General features: G+C 45.3%; 1 protein-coding gene and 1 non-coding gene across 2 annotated transcripts in view; both read left to right on the plus strand.

The window, feature by feature from the left end:
* The window catches only part of LOC126262815 (uncharacterized), a 364,801-nt gene that overhangs the window by 113,597 nt on the left and 225,434 nt on the right, over positions 1-25,770 (plus strand). The window lies entirely within an intron of this gene.
* LOC126191749 (U6 spliceosomal RNA) lies at positions 16,675-16,781 on the plus strand. Its single transcript, XR_007538466.1, has one exon. It is a non-coding gene; the product is annotated as a U6 spliceosomal RNA (small nuclear RNA).

Raw genomic sequence — 25,770 nt, forward strand, 5'->3', positions numbered from 1 at the left:
ATCGACTGGATGCCAGAGTCAATGCCTGCTTTGCCGCCCGTGGAGGATACGTGGTGTACTAGTATGAGTGATTCAGCATGCATCGATACCTGGTACTTCAGAACCGCTTGTACTTTTGATCTATAAATGTAATCTTTTCATGTACTCCATATGCACTGTTGTTGTTGTGTTGGCAGAAGAGCCAACACCGTCTTGCTAGAGGAGGACGAAATGCACGCGTTTTATGCTCACGCAGACTGGCGTGAGGTCTGGAACAAGGTAACGTAATTATACTATCAAGAAAAGTACGTAGCTGCTGGAATACTTAACTTTAATCCATAATTGGTGAACATCGCTCTTGATGATACATGAATTACAAGATCAATAGCAAATGATAATGGCGCCTTGCTAGGTCGTAGCAAATGACGTAGCTGAAGGCTATGCTAACTATCGTCTCGGCAAATGAGAGCGTAATTTGTCAGTGAACCATCGCTAGCAAAGTCGGCTGTACAACTGGGGCGAGTGCTAGGACGTCTCTCTAGACCTGCCGTGTGGCGGCGCTCGGTCTGCAATCACTGACAGTGGCGACACGCGGGTCCGACGTATACTACCGGACCGCGTCCGATTTAAAGGCTACCACCTAGCAAGTGTGGTGTCTGGCGGTGACACCACAGTTGTAACAATAGATCTTGAGTAAATTGGAAACCTTTAAATGGGTGTACTAACTGTTTTCCAGCAGTGTCTAAACATAGTGTGAAGATAACGTTCCGTGTTCTGGCCCTAGAATGGTCAATTGGCCCCGACCGACCTCTGTGTCATCTTACGCCAATGGCGTCATCAGATGTGATACACCGCTATCCTAGATGTCGGGTTTCTTGACCTTGGAACTGCTACTAATCAGTGGAGTACCTCCTCGGCTGACCTGACGAGGCTGAGTACACTCCGCATTAGTCCTCCCGCCTAGCAGAAATCCATGACAGTATTGGGAATCGAACTCGAGTCCTCAGCATGCCAGTCAGCTATGGAGGCAGGCAGTATAAATATGGAATTGATTAAATGTGCAGCCTGATAAAACTAAAGCATAGACTTTTAATTTTTTCGAAAGCTTGCTGGCTGAGGAGACATGTGCCAAGTGGATGGAAATGAAGCTTTCATGTGCCGTATTTACGAAAAAAAAAATTTTAAATCACAATGTGCAGATTGCTGAGAAATATATCTGCTAAATTCCTATTACAAATTGTATGTTAAAATTTTCAATAAGTGATTAATACCAACAGTATAAGGACGTATGTTAGACGTACAATATGGGTTTAGCCTTTGGCACAACTAAATGAGGAAAGAAGAGAATTCAGACACCAACTTATTACTTTTTTATCGATTATGAAACGTTCATTAAAGAGATGGCGTGAACGGTTCTAAGGTACAACAGGCCGAAGCGCCTAATCGTTGACGACGACGAAGGCGAAGATGATAACGATGACGATGATAACGTAGAGCTACCACGTTTCGGAGATCATTTTGTATGTCATTAAGGCTGGGTGATTTAGTGGCCCAGACTAAGTGCTATAGGCTGTCTGAATGTTTATTTTATTTATTTATTTGTTTGACCTGATCTCATTAGGGCCATCAGGACCACTGTTACAGCAGACCAGGGATTCACACGCACAGTACCTTATTTTACATGACAGTTACCTAAGAAATAACGATTTTAATATGATAACTGGTATTAAAATGAATTTTAATCAAACCAGAAACTTATGCATGATGGCTTGTGAACACAATTGTTGTCATGTTTTTCTGATGGTAAAGCGCATGCATGTCTAAACCAAAAGGTCGCGGGATTGGCTACGAATCAGACTACATAATATTTAAGTCTGCCTTAAATATAAACTTAAGCTCTCAACGATACAAAGTATCACATGGAACGGTACTTGGTTCGGATTCCACATTAAACAGTAGCTCCATTTTCTGAACAGGATTAGTAGGGTACGTTAGGGATTTGTAAGCTGCCAAATTGGCGTCTAATTGAAAGACATGGGTGAGGCTATTGAGCTACAGGGAATTGTTAGCACTTTGGAAGTCAGGAGAGTCTGCATAAGTTGTTTGGTCAGCAAGCATATTGAAATAAACATCCTGATTGATGTTCACAGCAATATGAAAGAATAGGCTCAAGTAACCACACGAAACCTGCTCAAAACAACAAAGACTCGTCTATACCTTAAACTACTCCCTCAAAACTTTGTGGGTTACGAAAAAACAAAGAATCGTCTCCAGCTTCAAATGCACCTTCCACACACTGCAGGTTACGAGAAACATGCTCAAAACAACAAAGAACCATCTCCAGTTTGAACTGCGGCCTACACACACTGTGGTTTACAGAAACACGCTCAAAAACAAAGAACTATCTACAGCTTGAAATGCAACCTCCACACCCAGCGGATTACGAGAAACACGCTCAAAACAACAGAGAACTATCTCAAGCTTGATCTGCACCCTCCACGCACTGTAGGTTACAAAAACATAAGGAACCATCTCCAGCTTGATCTAAACCCTTCACACACTGCGGGTTATGATTAACACGCTCAAAAAACAAAAAAAACAAAAGAGCATACTATGAATTGCGAGAACCACACTCAAAACAACAAAGAACCATCTCCAGCTCGAGCTGCATCCTCCGCATACTGCAAGTTACGAAAAACACGCTGAAAACATCGAATAACCATCTCCAGCTGGAAACGCACACTCTACACACTGCAGTTTATGAAAAACGGGCTCAAAGCAACAAATAACCACCTCCAACTTGAACTGCACCCTCTCAACACTGCGGGCTAAACACCTCGTTTGGTCGTCAGGGAGAGTGGGCAACATCGGTACTCGAGTGACCATAGAACACTCCTCGAGTTAGCTACAGTTGTTTTTGTGTTGTTTGGCCTGCTGTAGACGTGCAGATTTACGTGTTGCAGTGTGCAGTAGTCAACTACGGTTTATCTTACTCCACTGGATGCTGTTCCCTTCGCAGTGTTTGCTCCGTAACTGTCCGAGACGGATCTGAATTCACTGACAACAGCAATTCCTGTCAGTTCTGAAACCGACTGTCATTGACAAGAGGTGACGCTTCTCTATGGTCCCTGTCGGTTCAAATGGTTCAAATGGCTCTACGCACTATGGGACGTAGGTCATCAGTGCCCTAGACTTAGAACTAAGTAAACCCAACTAACCTAAGGACATCACACACATCCATGCCCGACGCAGGATCCGAACCTGCGACCGTAGCAACCGCGTAGTTCCGGACTGAAGCGCCTAGACCCGCTCGGCCACCACGGCCGGCCCTGTCGGTTACATGCCATGTTATAAGGCTGCGAATGGTACGCTATTCCTTGTACACACGTAAGACAGTCGACGTTCAGACGCTACAGTATTAGGTTCCTTTCTTCACTTTATGGTCACGACCACTTCCAACCACGACAGCTATTTTTGACAATTCGTCTCGTCTCCACGTCAAAAAACTCCCAAGTAAGTATACCTCAGTCACGAAAAAAAGTCTCTTGTACCGCCATCGTTCAGATGCGTTCTGAACAAATTGATTGATGAAAAGAAGATCCTACGGGTGGGACGCCCCGCAGTATATTAGAGGGTATAAATTTCCTACCGAAGTGGTTATAAATGCAGAATTGCGTGATTATGTAGAAAAAAATACGTTTGTTAGACTGCACTTCAGAATTCCATTTTTCCTGCATCATCATGTCCGGTTGGGTAACTGAGTTACGAAAGACAGAGAAAGTGTTTAACAGGGTAAGTGAAGCTCTCGCCCAGAACACGGAGATGGTTGGTGAAGATGAAATTCCTCGCTGCGCTTCGAGCAGAGGCTGCCAGATGGCCTGATAACGAACCCGCTAACCAGGGCGTTAGCAAGCGAGCACTGCAAAATTACCTCTGACAAAGGTAGCTGCGAAGCTAATGGCGTGGAACCATTCATTAGAATCAATCGTCCGATGGAACTTTGCCCCAGTATACCAAAGTGGTCACTTTGTAATAGCATTTCCAGCTTCGACTCACGTTGATAAGTGTACAACAATACGAACAAGTGAAGCTATTCCAACAAAGGCATCTATATTTTACTGCAGTTGTGTACGCCCAGTGCTCATACTCTCTTTAGTTTTCGGAATCCTTTCGAGTCAGCACCGTAAAGCAGCTTGGTGAAAAATTTTCTACACCACGACTGATATTAAGGAAATTCACTTCCAAAGGCAGCTGCTGATATAAAACGTTGTTGAGTCACAGCCGAGTGAACAGCACGACGAGCTCAGAGTGGCAATGGAGCGGAAATAAAGCAGTGCATCGCAAGAACAACGGCGCCACAGTTCTGCCCTAGTTTCACAGCAGTCTTTTTGACCACCTTCTCTTATGCAATGGGCTCTAGCTACTTGCGTTTCGCTAACAATTTTCTTGCAGAACTAGAGCTCTTTCGCTGCTCGAAGGAGAGAAACGTGGATTGTAAGTGAAAGGCACCGCAAGAACCTACAGCATAAGTGTTTCGCCGTAGCTGTCAGTGTGTTCCAGAGGTACTGCTTATCATGCGAACGAAATGAAATTTCTGATTTACGTAAGTTGTTTCCTTCTACGTTTTGAAATATGGGTACCATAACATGACTCTGTTTCAAGTCTCTTCGAGTCAGATCCTACACCACACCAATACTTACATACTTGCAGCTTTTCCACTCGAAAGTCTCATTTAATTAAAAACAGCATGTGAAGTTTCGCCTCAGCTGTACATTTTCTATTGTATCACAGCAGGTTTCAAGTACATTTTTCATATGGCATATAAAGAAAATACATAGAAATGTAACCGATTTAAGACCATTGTAACATCCAGTTATCTGAAGACCTCGGTACACAAAATAAAATATAATTCAACTGAAGTGTAGTTCAGTACTATTCCAAGATACTACTCCAGGCAGGTGTAAAATGAATGTGCGCAACAGAAAGAAATAAACGCTAGATTTGGCCCTGTCTGACTACCCCCTGAAGCAGACCTTAGGATCTCTTAATTCTATAAATTACAATCTAAACATAAATGAATGATGAAGGAAACTAATCCTACTAAATGATTCACGTTGTTAGTGCTTATATATTTATTGTAGATTAAAAAAAACCTTTATATTACAAAGTTTACATTTCCTAAGTAAAATTACTGATCAGTTGCCCAACTCTGTCCCTTGTTATAACTGCTCGGTCTAATATCAATAAAGCGAAATGACTGACATCATTTACATACCAAACACTAGAAGACACTACTTTCAAAGATTATCTACGGTGGTGTGGAACCTCAGTGGAAATAAACTAATGTGATCACAGCTGTTTAGCTTTTATAGCCCTAATAAGCCGAAGCAATTTGCGATATCACCGTATGTACTGCGTCCGGTGCGTCGAAGTGATGGTTCTCGTACCCGTCTGCGACGATGGAAGAACTCCAGCCACAAATAAACTCTTTCAAACACTTGGACGGCAAAAGGCAGTCCTCTGACTAATATACTCTAATACTGTCTTCTCCTCTCTGTGTTCTACAGTCGAGAAACGCGAACTCCCAGCCGCAAGGACGAAGTTCAGAAAACGTCTCAACGTAAATATAGGCAGAGGAAGTGCTCTCAATTACTGAACGCTGCGTACTCAATGACGACTTCCAACCCGGAGGTGAAGTCAAGAATCGTATAGACTCGCAACAGTACGGTGCCTAACTGTTCTAATTATGAACTCTCCTGAGAGCAAAGACAGCAAGTCCGTCTGTACCAGCCGGCCGAAGTGGCCGTGCGGTTAAAGGCGCTGCAGTCTGGAACCGCAAGACCGCTACGGTCGCAGGTTCGAATCCTGCCTCGGGCATGGATGTTTGTTATGTCCTTAGGTTAGTTAGGTTTAACTAGTTCTAAGTTCTAGGGGACTAATGACCTCAGCAGTTGAGTCCCATAGTGCTCAGAGCCATTTTTTTCCGTCTGTACCAACAAAGCTGATATCGAGCTACCGTCACACACGGGCACTCACAACGGAAGACCTCGTCTCTCCATTGCTGCCATCCCAACAAGGCTCGGCTCCTCATCCTCGCAATCCAAAAACGAATCATATTCTCGAAACCACGGAATATTCTCCCTCTCTACAGATTCTTCCGAACGCCGACCAACCATATTTTAGTATTGTGTCGTGCAGCGAGGAAAAACCTATGCTCGTACAATGATACGCTTCTGAGGAAAAAATCCTTGGAAATAACCCAGCCTGCGTGGTTTCCGAGGTGATGCTTCCTCGTTCCTCTCAGCTGTGTCCAAGATTTTCGTAGTTTCCGGAGTATTATCCTCCCCGTCCGGCTACGACACTGGCCGGTCGCGACTCTATTGTGCCCCAGCGCTGAAGTGTCACGACGTCCGTCTAGATACTTCCTGTGTTTAAGCAGGACCAACTCACCTTTGTGGGCCTTCCACTCAGGGCTTGAGTTCTGCCGGCCGTTTCATTTCCACTGTCGTTCCAACCTCTACTAGTATGATAATAAAGACACTCCGTCACCTTTCATGCAATAAGCGTAAACAATTATTTACAAGGTGTACGTGACAATGTCAGTCTCTTTTATATATTCTTATATGCGATGTACAAGCTATCACATGATACCTAATTGTGTTTGTAGATCACGGCAAAGTATGTGGATGGGTGCTTGTAAGGTGCGAAATTATAGCCACCTTACACTATTTACAAGTCAACTGTACGAAATGCACTGCATAACAAAATTAAAGGACCAGTTTTTCGAAACCTTGTAATTGCCTTCCATTATGATATACATCGTGTTACAAAAAGGTATGGCCAAACCTTCAGGAAACATTCCTCACACACAAAGAAAGAGTATATGTTATGTGGACATGTGTCCGGAAACGATTACTTTCCATGTTAGAGCTCATTTCATTACTTCTTTTCAAATCACATTCATCATGGAATGGAAATACACAGCAACAGAATGCCCCAGCGTGACTTCAAACACTTTGTTACAGGAAATGTTCAAAATGACCTCCGTTAGCGAGGATACATGCATCCACCCTCCGTCGCATGGAATCCCTGATACGCTGATGCAGCCCTGGAGACTGGCGTATTGTATCACAGCCGTCCACAATACGAGTACGAAGCGTCTCTACATTTGGTACCGGGGTTGCGTAGACAAGAGCTTCCAAATGCCCCCATAAATGAAAGTCAAGAGGGTTGAGGTCAGGAGAGCGTGGAGGCCATGGAATTGGTCCGCCTCTACCAATCCATCGGTCACCGAATCTGTTGTTGAGAAGCGTACGAACACTTCGACTGAAATGTGCAGGAGCTCCATCGTGCATGAACCACATGTTGTGTCGTACTTGTAAAGGTACATGCTCTAGCAGCACAGGTAGGGTATCCCGTATGAAATCATGATAACGTGCTCCATTGAGCGTAGGTAGAAGAACATGGGGCCTAATCAAGTCATCACCAACAATGCCTACCCAAACGTTCACAGAAAATCAGTGTTGATGACGTGATTGCACAATTGCGTGCGGATTCTCGTCAGCCCACACAAGTTGATTAGAAAATTTCCAATTTGATCACGTTGGAATGAAGCCTCATCCGTAAAGAGAACATTTGCACTGAAATGAGGATTGACACATTGTTTGATGAACCCTTCGCAGAAGTGTACCCGTGGAGGCTGCTGATAGTGCCTGCACACGCTGTACATGGTACGGAAACAACTGGTTCTCCCGTAGCACTCTCCATACAGTGACGTGGTCAACGTTACCCTGTACAGCAGCAACGTCTCTGACGCTGACATTAGGGTTATCGTCAACTGCACGAAGAATTGCCTCCTGCATTGCAGGTGTCCTCGTCGTTCTAGGTCTTCCCCAGTCGCGAGTCATAGGCTGTAATATTCCGTGCTCCCTAAGACGCCGATCAATTGCTTCGAACGACTTCCTGTCGGGACACCTTCGTTCTGGAAATATGTCTCGATACAAACGTACCGCGCCATGGCTATTGCCCCGTGCTAATCCATACATCAAATGGGCATCTGCCAACTCCGCATTTGTAAACATTGCACTGACTGCAAAACCACGTTCGTGATGAACACTAACCTGTTGATGCTACGTACTGATGTGCTTGATGCTAGTAGTGTAGAGCAATGAGTCGCATGTCAACACAAGCACCGAAGTCAACATTAGCTTCCTTCAATTGGTCCAACTGGCGGTGAATCGAGGAAGTACAGTACATACTGACGAAACTAAAATGAGCTCTAGCATGGAAATTAAGCGTTTCCGGACACATGTCCACATAATATCTTTTCTTTATTTGTGTGTGAGGAATGTTTCCCGAAAGTTTGTCGTACCTTTTTTTAACACGTTGTATATGTTTGAAATTTGGCTCTAAGGATCCTACAACCTAGTCTGTAATGGTTCAAAAGCAAGGATCGCTCCGACTTGAGCCTCCGGATCGGCGACGCTTCTAAAAGCAAGGTGTCTACACTTTCGAATCAAAGGACACAGCTCAGAAGTTCGTGCGACCTGTAATGTATGTTAATGATGTCAAATTAGGACCAAAGCTCACCACAATTCTGCTAAACGCTACCGTGGATGTGTCACTGGACGGGAAAGTGCACACCCTCTCTTACCCCCACATCCCTCTTTTTTCCTCTATGAGGAAGGTCAGGAAGAAGGTGGAAATTTGTGGTTAGGACTATGGACCAAACTGCTAAGGTCATCGGTATCTAGACTTACACACCACTTAAACTAACTCACGCTAAGAACAGCACACACCCATTCCCGAGCGAGGACTCGAACCTCCGAGGGGGGGAGCCGCGCGAACCGTGACAAGACGCCACAGACCGCACGGCTACCCAGCGCCGGCCGGGGTGGCCAAGCGGTTCTAGGAGCTACAGTCTGAAGCCGCGCGACCGCTGCGGTTGCAGGTTCGAATCCTGCCTCGGGCACGGATGTGTTTGATGTCCTTAGGTTAGTTAGGTTTAAGTCGTTGTAAGTTCTAGGGGACTGATGACCACAGCAGTTAAGTCCCATAGTGCTCAGAGCCATTTTGATTCACGTATTCACGAGATTGCAGTGCCTGTGTTATTCTGATTACGATGCAAACAGGCACTGCGGCGACTACAGCCGTTATGAAATTTATTAAATGTATTCGCAATTGCTAATAAGGCGACCATCAGCTGTAGAATGGAATGATGACAATGAAAATTTGTGTCCAACCGGCACTCGATCCCGGATGTCCCGCTTATCGCAAGCGTACGCCTTACCTTTGGCTATTCATGCGCAACATCCAACTCCTTTACATCAAAGAAACACAGTTTCATCATCATTAATTTGCCTTTTGTTACGCATTCTCAAAACAGTAGGCATACTAAATGCATAAGATGATTTGCCCATGTCGTTGTTATGCACTTCACCAACATGAAAGGTACGACAGGCAATAACATCTCTAGTGCTTGCAGTGTCCAGACCTGCAATTAACTTAATGTGTACGGCATGAAGCATCGGAACAGTAAACCAACCATTGCCCTGAGTATCAGTATTCTCTCTACTAAAATTGAAAACAGCACCTACAAACACAGATGAACCGGATATAACATTTTGTGATCCACATGGCTTAGCGTTAATCTTAATACTGTCCACAGATTTGTAAATGGTAGCCGCAGCACTTTTTCTTCTATTTTTGTAACATGGCATCTGCTTGACTCTGTTCAGCGCAATAGCTGGTGCAGCAGCCCCACCCAGACTGAATTCAACTGCGAACACATTTAATGTATTCACGTAAGGAAAAACACAGCCCTCCCGACTAGCCGCGCGGTCTAACGCGCTGCTTCCCGAGCGGGAAGCCGTGTCGGTCCCCGGCACGAATCCGCCCAGTGGATTAGTGTAGACAGGTCCGGTTTGCCGGCCAGTCTGTGGATGGTTTTTAAGGGGTTTTACCATCTGCCTCGGCGAATGCGGGCTGGTTCCCCTCATCCCGTCTCGGTTACACTATGTCGGGGATTGCTGCGCAAACACTATCTACACGTATGCGTACACCATAATTACTCCACCACGCAAACATTTGGGGTTACATTCGTCTGGTATGAGACGTTCCCGGAGGGGGGGAAGGGTCCACTGGGGGCCGATCCGCACAATAACCCTGGATTCAGTGTGGGACGGCGGTGGGGTGGGGGAATCCTGTGGCGTGAGGTTGTGGACCACTGCGAACTACGGCGGGACGAAGTCTCTCCATCGTTTCTAGGCCCCCGGTTCAAACCACAATACACAAGGTAAAACACGCAAAAGTTCTTTCTGAGCTGGAGCGTTAAAAAAAAAATGTGCAAGATGTAAGGTGCCTCTTACGTGAGGAAGACATTTTTACCAGTATTAATAAATATTTGTCTCTTATTGATGCATTCACGACAGTTAGGAAGTGCTGTAGTCCGTAGCCGACCATGAGTCGGAGAGCATTTCCCACGCTGGCTGGCTAGATGGCGAAGCGACCATATGTCGCGCCTCGTGGGGTGGGGCTCGGCGCTGGACCGTAGCAACAAGCGTCAGCCTGGGAAATACACGGGAAGTACCGCCATCTTGGCGCCAAAGTCACCGATTTTGTTTATTTATATTTAATAATTAAAGTCATTTATGACAACATGAATACTAGGAGGAGCCTCTGGATGTTTAAAAATATTTATCATAATTTTGCCTCGTTAAAATTCACACCCGTTCATTAACAAATGCATATCTTAGTAAGTACGAACTTGATTGGAAATCCACGAACTGTGACGAAACTAGTAAGAGATACGGACTGCGCACCAAAGTCGGCAGTCGGCGTTAAGAGCTCTTCCTGTCTTATCCGATGGTAGCCATGCTCTCGGTTACGAGTAGTTTGTGACATGAGTGTTTCATTATTGATCTAATAGGAATAAAAGTGATATTACGGCATTCTGAATGTTAATTTCGAGTAAATAGATACCCGAAAGTTGATCGACAGCAATTTCAGATAATTAGCTTCCACCGACAGAGACATCCAATGCACCAATGAAGAATCTGCACGGGACGACATTTACGAGAGCTGCACCGCGCAAAGGTAGGAGGAAATCCGACGACACGACCCACCAAGGCGGATCAAGGAAGGTCCGACTTACACTCGTAAACCCTACCGCAACAAAGGTCAAAAATTAATTATGATTGTAGTGTTGCTCAAGCTGTTAAATATTGCATTTTCGGGCAACAACAAAGTTATATTATGTGGCAGGTGTCATTAGAGCACAGTTAATGAAGTCATTTCTTGAAATAATGGATAAACCAGACACTCATCTTTTCGTGTTTCCCACGCTGGTCTCGTTGTGAACTCATGGCTCAATCGTCGAAAATCTAGGTAGTGATGATGACAAGCTCGGACGCAAAGAGGCCTAGGTGTATTCTGCGACATTCAAAAGTTTTATAGATGTGTTTCATAAACCATTCTTGAAGATTAAACTTTTGCAAGTTAGGACAATGGTGATGTAAAAAAGTAATGAGCACTCCGAATTTAAGTTACACTTCTTTTTTATTACTTTTGTTGCAATATCACGTAACTCGTTCCAAAACATCACTTCACAATATAAAACATACTTGAAAATATCTTCCTCACTGTTAAAGTTCACATTTCATAAACTGACTACAATTTGCGTCTTTTTAACATGAAGACCAAAACTTGACTCTCTAATAACCGCTTACGCGCCCAAAAATCAGAGTTACAAGTACGCCCAAGGTCATAGTGACAAAAGAAAGAATACACATAAGAATAATATCATTGCAATATATACATACCGATGTATCGAAGTACCTCTAAATTAATGAAATCAAATCTACGAACTCGCGGCTAAGCTGAGTAATAACAGTATCAGTTTAGAAGCGAGGGGATCTTGCAAAGACCACTAACAGACATTTGTAAACAGTACTCGTTCGGCATGAGAAATATTCGTAGTGGCTCTGAGCACTATGGGACTTAATTTCTGAGGTCATCAGTCCCATAGAACTTAGAACTACTTAAACCTAAGTAACCTAAGGACATCACACACATCCATGCCCGAGGCAGGATTCGAACCTGCGGCCGTAGCACTCGCGCGGTTCCAGACTGTAGCGCCTAGAACCGCTCGGCCACTCCGGCCGGCTATTCGTTGTCTTATTGGCTCTGTGTTTGCAGCTGAATGCTGAGCAAACAGCAAGCATGATTTCAACTAGAAATTCAGCAGTTTCTTATCTTACAAGATCACACCCGAACTCTCTCGCTTTCGAAATGGTTCAAATGGCTCTGAGCACTATGGGACTTAACTTCTGAGGTCATCAGTCCCCTAGAACTTAGAACTACTTAAACCTAAGTAACCTAAGGACATCAGACACATCCATGCTCGAGGCAGGATTCGAACCTGCGACCGTAGCGGTCGCGCGTTTCCAGACTGAAGCGCCTAGAACAGCTTGGCCACTCCGGCCGGCCTCGCTTTCGAAACAACCGCAAAATGACCAGACAAACATGTCGGTCAGCAGTATAGCATGGCACCGCTGTGAACGCTAATTGACGTGCCTCATCCTCTCTGTGTATGTTCTCTCTCTCTCTCTCTCTCTCTCTGGGTATCTACAAAACCAGGAAACGAGTGTTGCCGGATTCGGGAACAGCGAGAGCGGCAGCGGGTTCCGTGCGGGTTTGCGCAACGCTGCGGAGCGCCGGCTGGGCAGGTGACCCCGGCAGTCGGTGCCCCAGTGGCCGCGTCCGGCGCCAGACAAGCGCAGGCTCGCCACACCCTCTACGAGTCTAAGGAGCAGGCCACACCGCGACGCCGATCCACACGCCTCGGCCTGCCATCCGGCGAGCGCGACCGCACGGTTTGGGTAGCGTCTTACAGCGCGGCCCAAGACTGGGCATTGTTCGAGCTAACGCTGCTGCCGTGCGTGAATAACCGCACTCCAGCCAGTCACGCTGTATCTTTTCCATTAGTGTCCTGTAAGTGGGTATTGTGTGTGTGTGTGTGTGTGTGTGTGTGTGTACACACAATGAGGGATTACGGGACGTACCGGAAAATTATATTTCAAAAAACTGGGGAGCAGGTGCTGGGAGTATTCGCTACGCAGGTTTTTGTGCCTGTGGTGTGAATTGCTCCCTATGGAGGTATTTTTGTTGCGATCTTCTGTCCGAAGGCTAGTTTGATGCAGTTCTCCACACCTTGCGCAAGCCTCTCAATCTCTGCATAACTGCCGTAACCAACATCCATTTGAACCTGCCCACTGCACTCATACCTAGGCCTTCCTCCACCATTTTTGCCCCCACATTTCCCTCACTCACCAAACTGATATTCCTTTATGGCACAGGCCTTGCCGCAGTTGTTACACCGGTTCCCGTGGGATCACCGACGTTAAGCGCTCTCGGGCGTGGTCGGCACTTGGATGGGTGACCATCCGGGCCGCCATGCGCTGTTGCCATTTTTCGGGGTGCACTCAGCCTCGTGATGCCAATTGAGGAGCTACTCGACCGAATTGTAGCGGCTTCGGTCAAGAATACCATCACAACGACCGGGAGAGCGGTGTGCTGTCCCCACGCCCCTCCTATCCGCATCCTCCACGGTGGATGACCCGGCGGTCGGATGGTCCCGGTAGGCCACTGGTGGCCTGAAGACGGAGTTTATGGCACACAATATGCCACATCATGCAAACCCTTCTTTAAGTCAAGTTGTGCGAAGCATTTCTTTTTTCGGCGAGTTACTGCAGTTACTGTCCGCCATCCATGTGGAGAATGTATTGGTCTCATGGCGGACTTCTAGTACTCAGCCACACACAATTTATTTCATCAAAGTGTACGGACCTGAAGATGGCGCTGACGCAACGTCGAAACTGGTAGCCAAATAAATATGAAGTCTTAAGCACAGCTGGACGAGTTTCATTTTTAATAAAAAAATATTTAAATTTGGTGGCAATGTGACTTCATTACCCAATTCATACTTCGCATGAACTGAGATCTGACCTTTCTTTACATGTGGCCAAAACTTACTGTTTGAAGCGGCCAGCCGCGGCGGCCGAGTGGTTCTAGGCGCTACAGTCTGGAACCGCGCGACCGCTACGGTCGCAGGTTCGAATCCTGCCTCGGGCATGGATGTGTGTGATGTCCTTAGGTTTAAGTAGTTCTAAGTTCTAGGGGACTGATGACCTTAGAAGTTAAGTCCCATAGTGCTCAGAGCCATTTTGTTTGAAGCGTCTCCGAGCCCGAGGGTGACATGGCAGGGAAGGCTGGAGGCACCTTCAAGTCAGATCTCGAATGGGAGAAAATGACACGGTTTCAAAAAAAGTGGGTGCGCAGTGTAGTTCGCTCTATGATCATGAAACAAAATACTATAATGAGATATGCAGTGCCACTTAGCGCTAGGGCACTTGCCTGACACATGCCACTTCCTCGTGCGACTGCGCGGAAGTTAATGTGCGGATCAACTGCAACAGCAGCAAGAACATTAATTGCTCCCTCTTCTGTCGTCGCTTGTTTCCTACTGTTAGTTGCCTGGGGGTTACACTACCATTTTCACGTAACTGTTTGAAAAGGTTGATACACAACCGCCATGATGGTTGACGTCTACTGGGATATCTTGCTGCATACACCGTGCAAGGATGAACAGCATTCTTCCTACACTACAGACAATATGAGAATGTCAGATTTTTTCCTGCATTGGTAAAAACCATCGTCCACTCACGATCTACTGCTTGGACTGCCACTCACTAATTGACTAGCAAGTCACAAGGAACACACAAACACGTTGTAAGCAAACATGACTACAACATACCAAACAAGTACTCAAGTTGAATGGCGCCAACAAGTGTCGGTACGTAAACTTTTCAAAATATGAGTAGGACATCTCGTAAACGGCTCGCACTAGAATCCTACAACAAACTCCATTCTAATTTATCTTACTTTTAGTTTCTTGAGGTCAATAGGAATTGTTCTTTTAAAATGTGTATGTTTTCATAGAAAATACACTTTGTAAGTATTATTACAATCTGTTTATTGGCAAACAGTACGAACCCCTGACTACCAATCACACCAATAGTACTCTTCATTTCGACAATATTTGTAGTCCAAAATTTAGATGATTCACCCTGTAAATAAGGAAAACGCATTTGAATAGTGGTTACTTGTTGTGGCTGGTATGAGAAAGTGAAACGTTTACCAACAACTGTTGGAATTAGACAGCTGTAGGATCGTCGCCAATCATGACTGCGATTTATCGTTCCGCGATATTGCTGCTCGCCTTGACCTGTATCCCACAACTGTCGTTCGAATATGAAACGGATCAGAGGAGCATTACTCAACGACACGAATGGTGTCAACGGCCACACGCGACTAGCAACCAAAAGAACAGACATATTATTCACTCGGCCGCGTAAGACGACACCGCCACGTCACGTGCCTTGAATAAGGAAATGGCGTAACTAGTGGCAAATCAAGTATCCATATGGACAATGTAACAACGTCCAGAACACCACTGCCTGTGGTGGTGGTTAGTGTTTAACGTCCCGTTGACAACGAGGTCATTAGAGACGGAGCGCAAGCTCGGGTTAGGGAAGGATTGGGAAGGAAGTCGGCCGTGCCCTTTCAAAGGAACCATCCCGGCATTTGCCTGAAACGATTTAGGGAAATCACGGAAACCTAAATCAGGATGGCTGGAGACGGGATTGAACCGTCGTCCTCCCGAATGCGAGTCCAGTGTGCTAACCACTGCGCCACCTCGCTCGGTACCACTGCCTGTCATTACAGTGCTACACCGATAACTGCACTAGACACAGGGGTACTGCCACATTATCTTTTCACATGAGTCAACCACCACTGAAGACATGTTCATGTGTCGTGGCTTCAAAAAATTGGTTCAGTTGGCTCTAAGCACTATGGGACTTAGCCGGCCAGTGTGGCAGAGCGGTTCTAGGCGCTTCAGTCTGGAACCGCGCGACCGCTACGGTCGCAGGTTCGAATCCTGCCTCGAGCATGCATATGTGTGATGTCCTTAGGTTAGTTAGGTTTAAGTAGTTCTATATAGCGCTCAGAGCGATTTGAATCATTTGAACCACTATGGAACTTAACATCTGAGGTCATCAGTCCCCTAGACTTAGAACTACTTAAACCTAACTTATCTAAGTAAATCACACACATCCATGCCCGAGGCAGGATTCGAACCTGCGACCGTAGCAGCATCGCGGTTCCGGACTGAAGCGCCGAGTACCGCTCGTCCACGGCGGCCGGCGGTGGCGGTGGCTTCAAGAAGAATAAATATTACCAGTCTGCGGACCTAACATTTCTGACGTGTTAAGGCCAGCCAGAGGCTGTGGCTTCTTTTCGAGGTCTCTGTTACTTTTCAACAAGATAACGCAGGGCCACATGATTGCGGTACTCTTCTGACACACCCTGATACAGCAGGTGTTAGACTGTTACCGTGGCCATCACAATCTCCAGACCTCTCACCCACTGCAAACACTTGGCTATGGGTTGTCTAGAGACTGCCACTGCTCAGTCACTACGATTCGTGGAAAATGTCACGGAGTTGCAGCAGCATAGAATGATGACCACGTATCTGTTTTGCAAGCGCAGCTGGACTCGATGTACAGCCGGGTTACAGCCGTTGCTCTGTCCACTGAATCTCACAGCCTGTATGTAGGCAAAGTCCGCGTCTGTTGCATACTGACTTTGGAGGTACGTATGCTAAAATTGGAAAAATACGGAGAAGATTAGCATGGAGCCTGCGCAAGAATGACACGCAAAATCATGAAATAAAAAGGTAGTTGCATTAAAAGCGTGTCTGACTGCTACTGACTGCCATGCTGAGGATCTAGGTTCGATTTCTGGTACTGCCAGGAATTTTTGCTTGAAGGAAGAAATGAAATTATCTGCAGTCAGCCTCATGATGTCATTTGAGGAGTTACCTGAGTGACAAATAGCGGCTGTAAGGTCATGGAGACTAACAACGGGCTGGAGAGATATGTGCCGACCCCAAGTTTAATCGCGTATTACTCTTACCACACTATATGCGCTCAATAGGTATAATTTCGTCTCATATTATTCTTCTACACCCACATCTACATCTACATACGTAATCCACAAACCGCCGTACAGTGCGTGGCGGAACGTAGCCTATACCACAATTAGTAGTTTTCTTTCCTGCACCATTGGTAGACAGAGTGATGGAAAAACAGCTGTCTGCATCCTTCCGTGCGAGCCCAAATTTTTCGTATCTTATCTTCGGGGTCCTTACGCGAAATTTATGTCGGTGGAGGTAGAATCGTTTTGCAGTCAGCTTCAGATGCTGGTTCTCTAAATTTTCTTAACTGTGTTGCTCGAAAAGAACGTAGTCTTCCCTCCAGGGATTCCCATTTGAGTTTCTGAAGCACCTCCGTAACACAGGCATGTTGTTCGAACCTACTGGCAACGGACCTAGCAGCCCGCTCTGTACTGCTTCGATATCTTCCTTTGATCCAACCTAGTGTGGATGCCAAACACTCGAGCAGCACCCAAGAATAGGTCGCTCTAGCGCCCTGCATGCCGTCTCCTTCACATATGAACCACACTTTCTTAAAATTCTCCCAATAAACTGAAATCGACCATTCGCCTTCCCTACAACAATCTTCACATGCTCCTTCCATTTCATATCGCTTTGCAACGTTACGCCCAGATATTTAAACGACATGAATATGTCAAGCAGGATACTACTAATGCTGTGTCGGAACATTACGGGTTTCCAGAATGAGATTTTCACTCTGCAGCGGAGTGTGCGCTGATATGAAACTTCCTGGCAGATTAAAACTGTATGCCGGACCGAGACTCGAACTCGGGACCCTTGCCTTTCGCAAGCAAGTGCCCTACCATCTGAGCCACCCAAACATGACTCACTCCCCATCCTCACAGGAGAGCTTCTGTGAAGTTTGGAAAGTAGGAGACGAGGTACTGTGAGAAGTAAGGCTGTGAGGACGTGACGTGAGTCGTGCTTGGGTCGCTCAGATGGTAGAGCACTTGCACGCGAAGGGCAAAGGCCCCCAAGTTCGAGTCTCGGCCCGCCACACAGTTTTAACCTGCCAGGAAGTTTCATTACGTGCTTGTTTTTCCTACTCATCCGCATTAACTTAAATTTTTCCACATTTAGAGGGAGCTACCAACTAGAAATTTTCTCTATATTATCTTGTATCATCCTACAATCATTTATCGTCGACACCTTCCCGTATATGACAGCTTCATCAGCAAACAACGGCAGATTGCTGCACACCCTTTCCGCCAGGTCATTTATGTATACAGAAAACAACAGCGGTCCTATCACATTTCCCTGGGACACTCCTGACGCTACCCTTGTCTCTGATGATCACTGGCCGTCGAGGATTCAAGACGTCTTCGAGCCATTCGTACCTTTATTAACAATCTACAGTGGCCTACCGTTAAAACGCTTTTCGGAAATCTATGAATATGGAATCTGCCTAATGCCCTTCATCCATAGTTCATAGTAAATCACGCGAGAAAACGGCAAGCTGAGTTTCAAATCAGCGATTCTTTCTAAAATCGTGCTGGTTTGTGGACAGAAGCTTCAGGTCTCAAGAAAATTTGTTATAGTCGAACTGAGAATATGTTCAAATACTCTGCAGCAAACCGATGTCAGGGAGGCCAGAGTTTCAATGGGCAACAATGTGCTTTGCGTTTTAAGCGATATTTTTTCAGATCTTCAAGTTTTAAGCGTTACTTTTACTCGTTTGTATGTTTTAAGCAATATTTCTGCTCACCTTTATGTCTTGAGCGATATGTTAGTTTATCTCTACGTTATTATTTATTTACATGGTTTGCGGCTTAAAGGCTCTACACGAATCCAAAGAAAAAGGTAAGAAAGCAGTAACAGTATTTATGAGTACTAGGGAAATTTTGCAGTACAGCTTTGTTTATTTAATTTTTTCGAAGTAATTTCTCTCACACTGAATATACCTCTCGATCCTCCGAAACCAATCCCTAAATTAGTTCCCCAAGTTTCTGTAGGGAGTAAGGCACTCTCGCTGTGCCAAACCCTCAGGAGGTCCTCATCACTTGAAAACTGCACTCCTTTCAGCTTCATTTTCACGTGCGGGAACACTGCAAAGTCACAAGGAGCAAGGTCTGCACTTTAAGAAGGGTGCTCGAAACTTTCAGTCCTGTACCCCGCAAATATTCGGTGCATGCTTTGGCGCGGTGAGCTGGAGAGTTGTCGTGATGGAGGAACCAAGTGTCCATTCTTGACTTCAGTCTCAGGTTCTTCAAAAGTGAATGACTTGTGCCTGCACTGCTCACTGTATCACTTCGTTGTGACTGTCTTCTGTGTGTCCAAAACAACACGCTTCACAATTCCACTCGATTTGAAAAAGACAGCTATCATTTTCTTCTTTACTGATAGGAGTTTTCTGACAGCTACGGGTATGTCGTCATCTCCAAACAGCCAAACTTCGTTTTGAGTCTTAGTCGGCACGTCATAATACTGCAGTCAAGTCTCATCACCTGTCATGCTGAGATTGTGCCTTAGAAACCTTTAACATCTCCCAGCACAAAGTCACACGTCGCGTTATCTGCTCTCCCGTCAGTCTATGCGGCACCCAGAGATAAAAAAGTTTCTATACTTGCAAATACCAGTCAGAATCGAACGAACTGCTGGTGGATTTAGCCCTAAGGTATCCTTTGTCTGCTTATAGGTCACTCGCCTGTCTTCGTCTAGCATTTTCCTCGCAGCGTCAATGTTTTCCTCCTTAACTGACTATCGTGGCCTTCCCGTCTCTCAGCATCCTTCAGAGTGAAATTTCCTCTTTGAAATTCTCTGTACCACCTGAATATAGTTGTACGATGTGGACACACATCACCGAGTGCAAGAGTCATTTCTTCAAAGCACTGGCCTATATTTAAGCCACGCGCGAAGTTGTACCGCAAAACTGCTGGAGTCTCACTTCGTGACCACGATGCCATAGCAAGCACTCCAAACTAATCCTGCTATTGAACGACTGTGCCCGCAGATTTGGCACAGCGGCTACAATGCAAATATGAAATATTCTCAGAACACAGCAACAATCAGTCTCCTGCGACTTACTGTTGCGTCGTACTGCCAAACTTTCCTAGTACCCATTGCATAAAGGAATAGGATTCAGCCATTACCTTAGCTCTCGTCATCGCCTGAGCTGAGGCGCCACGCCTAGGAGTCAGAGGTTGATCGACGCAGTCGTGCTGCCGGCGCAAGTGGCAGGGGGGTCGTGAGGACTTTCGCTTGCAGTGCTCTCTGCTCGTCTGCCGGGAGAAAGCTGCGCAAGGTCGCTGCCTTCACGGCCGCCGGCTCGGTACGCATGATCGGCCCACCACGCGGGTTGCTCTGCTGTTTAGGAGCCCGAAAATCACAGCCTCGGCTCCCAGCTCCGCCTCTTGGGCGCGGGGTCACCGCGTAATGCGTGCGTTGGCGAGTGCTGTTAGCCCGCTACAACTCCATCATAGGGGCTGTCCGCCACGTTTTAGGAATATGCTTGTGCCAGATCACTACACTCACAATTTTCTGGAGAATTGAAATCTTGCTAAGTGCTTTGTTGAGCGCTGAGTGGTGCACCATTGTATGCAAAACTGTAATTTAAGTGCGACGAATTGATATTGTAGTGACCAGCATATACCGACTGCTAGAATCGGACGCTCCGTGCTACGAACGCATCTCTGTGTCTTATCTAACCAAAGATTTTGTTTTAGGGACTCTTTGTGAAGGAAATGGAGAAACCGGACGTGTGAGAGGAGGAGAGAGATTGTATTGTTGTGAGACACCATTACGGTATATAGCAAATGTCCAAATCGTTTTTTGCACAAAATAAAATCCAATAACTAACATAAAGTATTCAAGGTGTGTATATCTCCATACCGAAATTATTATCACAGTGCAGATATTGCGAGACGTACATCACTCGGAGGTGAGGTTTGGAACTATAGAGCGAACCTGCATTTTCCACGGTCATAAATCGCCGAGGGATTATCTCAGAATTAATAAACTTTAACTTGCTAAATTGTTGGACCTATCATCCACACTCATCAAACAATACAGCTTACAGTTGTGCCAAACGATCTGCGTAGCGAGTAAAGGTTTTACAGATTTCAAGTGGAGCGGATAACGACGAGTAATTTCCGCGAGATCGCTGCTGCGTAATACGTCTCTTGCTCTCCTGTGGTATTTAAAACGAAATATCTTCCAGGTTTTCTGGAGAGTAAAGATAAAAGGAAATAAGGAAATAAACTAAACCAACTAAAACCAATAACTAAACCAATAATTAAAATAAAAGCACACATAAAGAATGTTTTTGTATAATAATAAATAAAGAATATTTTTAATTAACTAAATAATAATCATCTATTTAAATGGTTACTTATCTGGCTGTGGCGCAAACACTATTAACTCAATGTACACTTTTTCTGACACTTATCCAGGCGCAGGTTAAAGAGAGACGGGATCTTGTGGTCATGATTACCCCCCTCCCCCCCCCCCCCCAAAAAAAGAAACCCAGAAAAATTCGTAAAAGCGTTCTATAACTATTATGTGTGACTGGACTCTACTGGATCAAAGCTTGATCATTCCGTTTTCTGAGATTCCATGTGGCTATAATTTTTCCCCATAAATTCTTTCTTTCCTTAGTTCACTTTGTTTCTGTTTTCTTTGCAGTTTCGATCTCCAACTTCACTAGCTATACGTCTGTATAAGTTTCTGACTGAAACTTCCAAGTAATTTATCTGGACTGGTTCTAGATCTTCTCTGACTTTTTGAATTCAGGGTATACACTGTCTGTTAGTGGACGTCAATATGGCGTGTGACCAGCCTCCGACTTCATGACGGTTTGGACTGTGCTGGGAACACTCTTAATGAGATGCTCTGAATGTCTGTAGACGAATGGCTACCCATTCTACCTCAACAGCCGAAACCAGAGAACTTACTGATGTTGGACACTGTGATCTGGAGTGAAGTCTACGTTTTAGTTCTTCCCAAAGGTGTTACATTGAGTCGAGGTCGGGACTCTGGGCAGGCCAGTTCATTTCAGGAATGTTATTGTCCACAATCTATTGCTTCACAGTGTCTGCTTTGTGACAGGGTGCATTGTCATGCTACTACAATTGCTGTCTCCGAACTGTGCCTCTACTGAACGCCGTGCCCACTGCTATAAAATGTGTTTATGTCCTGCATTTAGTAATTTATTAAGTGCAATTAGGAGACCACACCCTAAACACGGAAATGATCCCCAAACAGTGATGTCACCTCCTCTGTACTTCACTGTTGGCACTACACTTGGTGGAAGCAACGTTCTAAGGCATTCACCAAGAGCAAACCCTTTCATCGGTGCAAGACAGTGTATAGTGTGATTTATCAGACCACATCAGTAGTGAGACAAAGTTTGTTGTGCCTATATCAGGGGCAGGTATCTCCTTTGATTGACAGGGGCTTAACCTATTGTTCTGCTAAAAGGATCCTTACTTTCGATTGTCAGGCACTTAACCTATTGTTCCCCTGCCCCTCCCCCTCCCCCAACCCCCTCCCCCCTCACTGCTACAGGTGCACTTTCAGGTCTGAGTTATTGGAATAGGCTCCTCTCACTCTTATAAATTTGATTGACTACTTAATTAAATTGATCAATTAATTAACCTCCCCCTCTGGTAAACCCTCTCTCCTCCCACCCTCCCTCCCGGAAATTGTCAGGAAAAAGATTCAGTCGATCGGTCATTTGGAGGCAACTCGATTGCTGTGTATGGAATATTGTTTAAACAATTTAGACAATGTGTGCAATGTTGTTTATTTCAACAATTTAGAGGGTTCAAGGTATGGAATATATGGAAATTGGTGGAGAGGAAGGATCTCGTAACAGGAAATTCAAGGCTATATCGTTTATTTAAAAAAAATTTAGTTTGTGGGGGTTTCATTTCTCTTGCTCATCATTCTCTGCTGTTTGGAAATATGTAGGTCTTGTAAGAAGTAATTACATGGAGCAAACATGTTGCATAACCTAATGTCCGGCTCTGTACTCTGGATGTCTTAACCTAATGTTTGGCCCTTTGTCGGCACTTAACCTATTGTTGTGCTAAGTGGTTTTTCATGTCACCATTTTCTTAAACTATTGAACCACCTTTGATACCAAATTAAGTTATTAGTTATGTCCTCCCACCATTTTCTGGTAAACATTTCGAGTTTCATGTGCTTTTGCCATCTCTGGCGCACTCTTCTTTGTCACCCACCCTCTTAAACTATTGCACTGCTTTTCACATAAAAATTATGCAAATTAACCTAGTGTTCTGCACTTAACCTGCTCTTCTGCTCCATGTCACCCACTCACGCACACCCTCCCCTTAACTACTGTGCCGCTAACACCATGTTTATCCAAAAAAATTTATACAAATCAATTAAATCGATATTCTTAACATGTATGGGGTAGCTTTTTTTAATTCGCAGCATCCTATTGGTTGGTGAAATCGATGGAATATAGTTTAAAAAAAAATATCGCTAATAAAAAACACATCCCACCACTCGATGCCTGATGCCAATGCCGCTGACTCCACACACATCCCCAGGAGTCGGGATGCACCAGCAGTCCCTGCGAAGTGGTGATTCAGCCGTCAGCTGCCAAACCACATGTAGGTGTCAGTTCGGGCCCCACAAGGATGAGGCGGTGGCATCTCTTTCATACTAGACAACTGATAAATACCTGTGGAAATACGTGTTCACCTAGGCACCGTCGTTGGTGCAATGACGCATAGCTGCGGTGCGGGTCCAATGCCGAGAGAGATGTTGCAGTGCTTCTCAGAATAGCACAGGTGCGTTCATCCTAGCAATCCTAACGGGACAGCCCGTCCGTCACTGAATTTACCTGTCAAACTGCTGCTGCTGCTGGTGTGGGAGCACTGCCTCCCCTTTTTTTCTGCAGACGAGACTTTCAGTGGCAAAGACTATTTTTTACACTCCGCCATATTGCACCGGCAGTTAAGTCCCACAAAAGTTGTCTACAGATCATTAGATACATACAAGACTCACAAGAATATTGGGAACCAGGAACATATTTACTAGTCTAACTGTCCGCAGCTCGTGATCGTGCGGTAGCGTTCTCGCTTCCCGCGCCCGGGTTCCCGGGTTCGATTCCCGGCGGGGTCAGGGATTTTCTCCGCCTCGTGATGACTGGGTGTTGTGTGATGTCCTTAGGTTAGTTAGGTTTAAGTAGTTCTAAGTTCTAGGGGACTGATGACCATAGATGTTAAGTCTCATAGTGCTCAGAGCCATTTGAACCAGTTGAACCAGTCTAACTGCAATTAAATATTACGATTGCTGCTGCAGTCTGACACCGATCGATGTACAGGTAATGTCTCCTCTTGACGGCTGTGGTTCTGGAACGAATCTGAGTATCTATAGTGTACATAATTTTCCACGTAAAAATCTCTCTCATCCCTTCACAGTTATCGATGCACTGAATCTATACATACCTCACTATAGGATACACACTCCTTTTCTCTGCCCATGCCACAACATAAGCCACAGTAACATTACACCGCAATATACACACATTTTACACAGTTATCTTTTATGTCTGTACAGCACCCGAAAAAGTTATGGTATACCTACACTCACACCGGCTTTATGTCTTGATATCTCCTCAGTACGACGAAACTATGTGACAAAGTCTTCGAATCAGTGCTTCTGGAAGATGCTGCATCCTGCCAAGATTCTCTCAAACAAGTGTTATGAAGGACAGGCGTCCGGCACTATGTGATAATGAATACCACACCTGCAGACGTAATGCTTGGAAAGACATCACCAACGTGGGTTGGTGTACTGTAATCAATGTCACTATCGAGAGAACAACAAGGAAAATGCGGGGGTACCCCTAGGGGTGCCGATGAGGGGACGTATTGTTACAGCCGTATTGACCATCCTGTTTGTACACTACAGCAGGTCCAGTCGAACACTTGCATTGCTATATTGTGCAGCTGTTTTTAGATCATTTGTATAGCTATCGGCCGCCAGACACTCGAAGACCTTTGGGCGAAAACTCGGAAAAAAGCAGAGCAAACTCGCGAATACTGATGTCGGTGATGTAACAGATTCTAAATCATCTCTATAATTTACAACGTCAGCTAAGGTGTTTCTCATATCTAGAGAAACAGCAAACCTGTCTTGGTTCAAAATGGCTCTGAGCACTATGGGACGTAACAGCTATGGTCATCAGTCCCCTAGAACTTAGAACTACTTAAACCTAACTAACCTAAGGACAGCACACAACACCCAGTCATCACGAGGCAGAGAAAATCCCTGACCCCGCCGGGAATCGAACCCGGAAACCCGGGCGTGGAAACCTGTCTTCCACCTGTCTTTTACCTGCTAGACGCACACATCACAATCGATGTTCCCTCTAATAAATAAAGGCGCGAAATGTGCAGAAGCAGTCAACCGAACTATTTACATGGGGGGGAATAACGGTCCAGTGTAAACACACGTACATATTGAATCTTCTCAAATTTCCATGCAATCACGAAAGCTGTCCAACACATACTAACTATTAGTTCGCTATTCGGCCGTCTAGAGAACGACACAGTTGACTCAGCTACATTCCTGCATTCCAGCAGGCCTTTCCATTCGGACGGCTCCTGCTGTAATGGGAAACGTGAATCATGCCCACCACAGGCCATACATAGACAGAATCATCCTACAAAATCGGTCACATATATATTTGATCGCTATACTTACTATTAAATGTTAGGATTGCCGTTTCAGTTGAATGACATTCG

This window comes from Schistocerca nitens, chromosome 6 (assembly GCF_023898315.1).
Source record: "Schistocerca nitens isolate TAMUIC-IGC-003100 chromosome 6, iqSchNite1.1, whole genome shotgun sequence".
Taxonomy (NCBI): Eukaryota; Metazoa; Arthropoda; class Insecta; order Orthoptera; family Acrididae; genus Schistocerca; species Schistocerca nitens.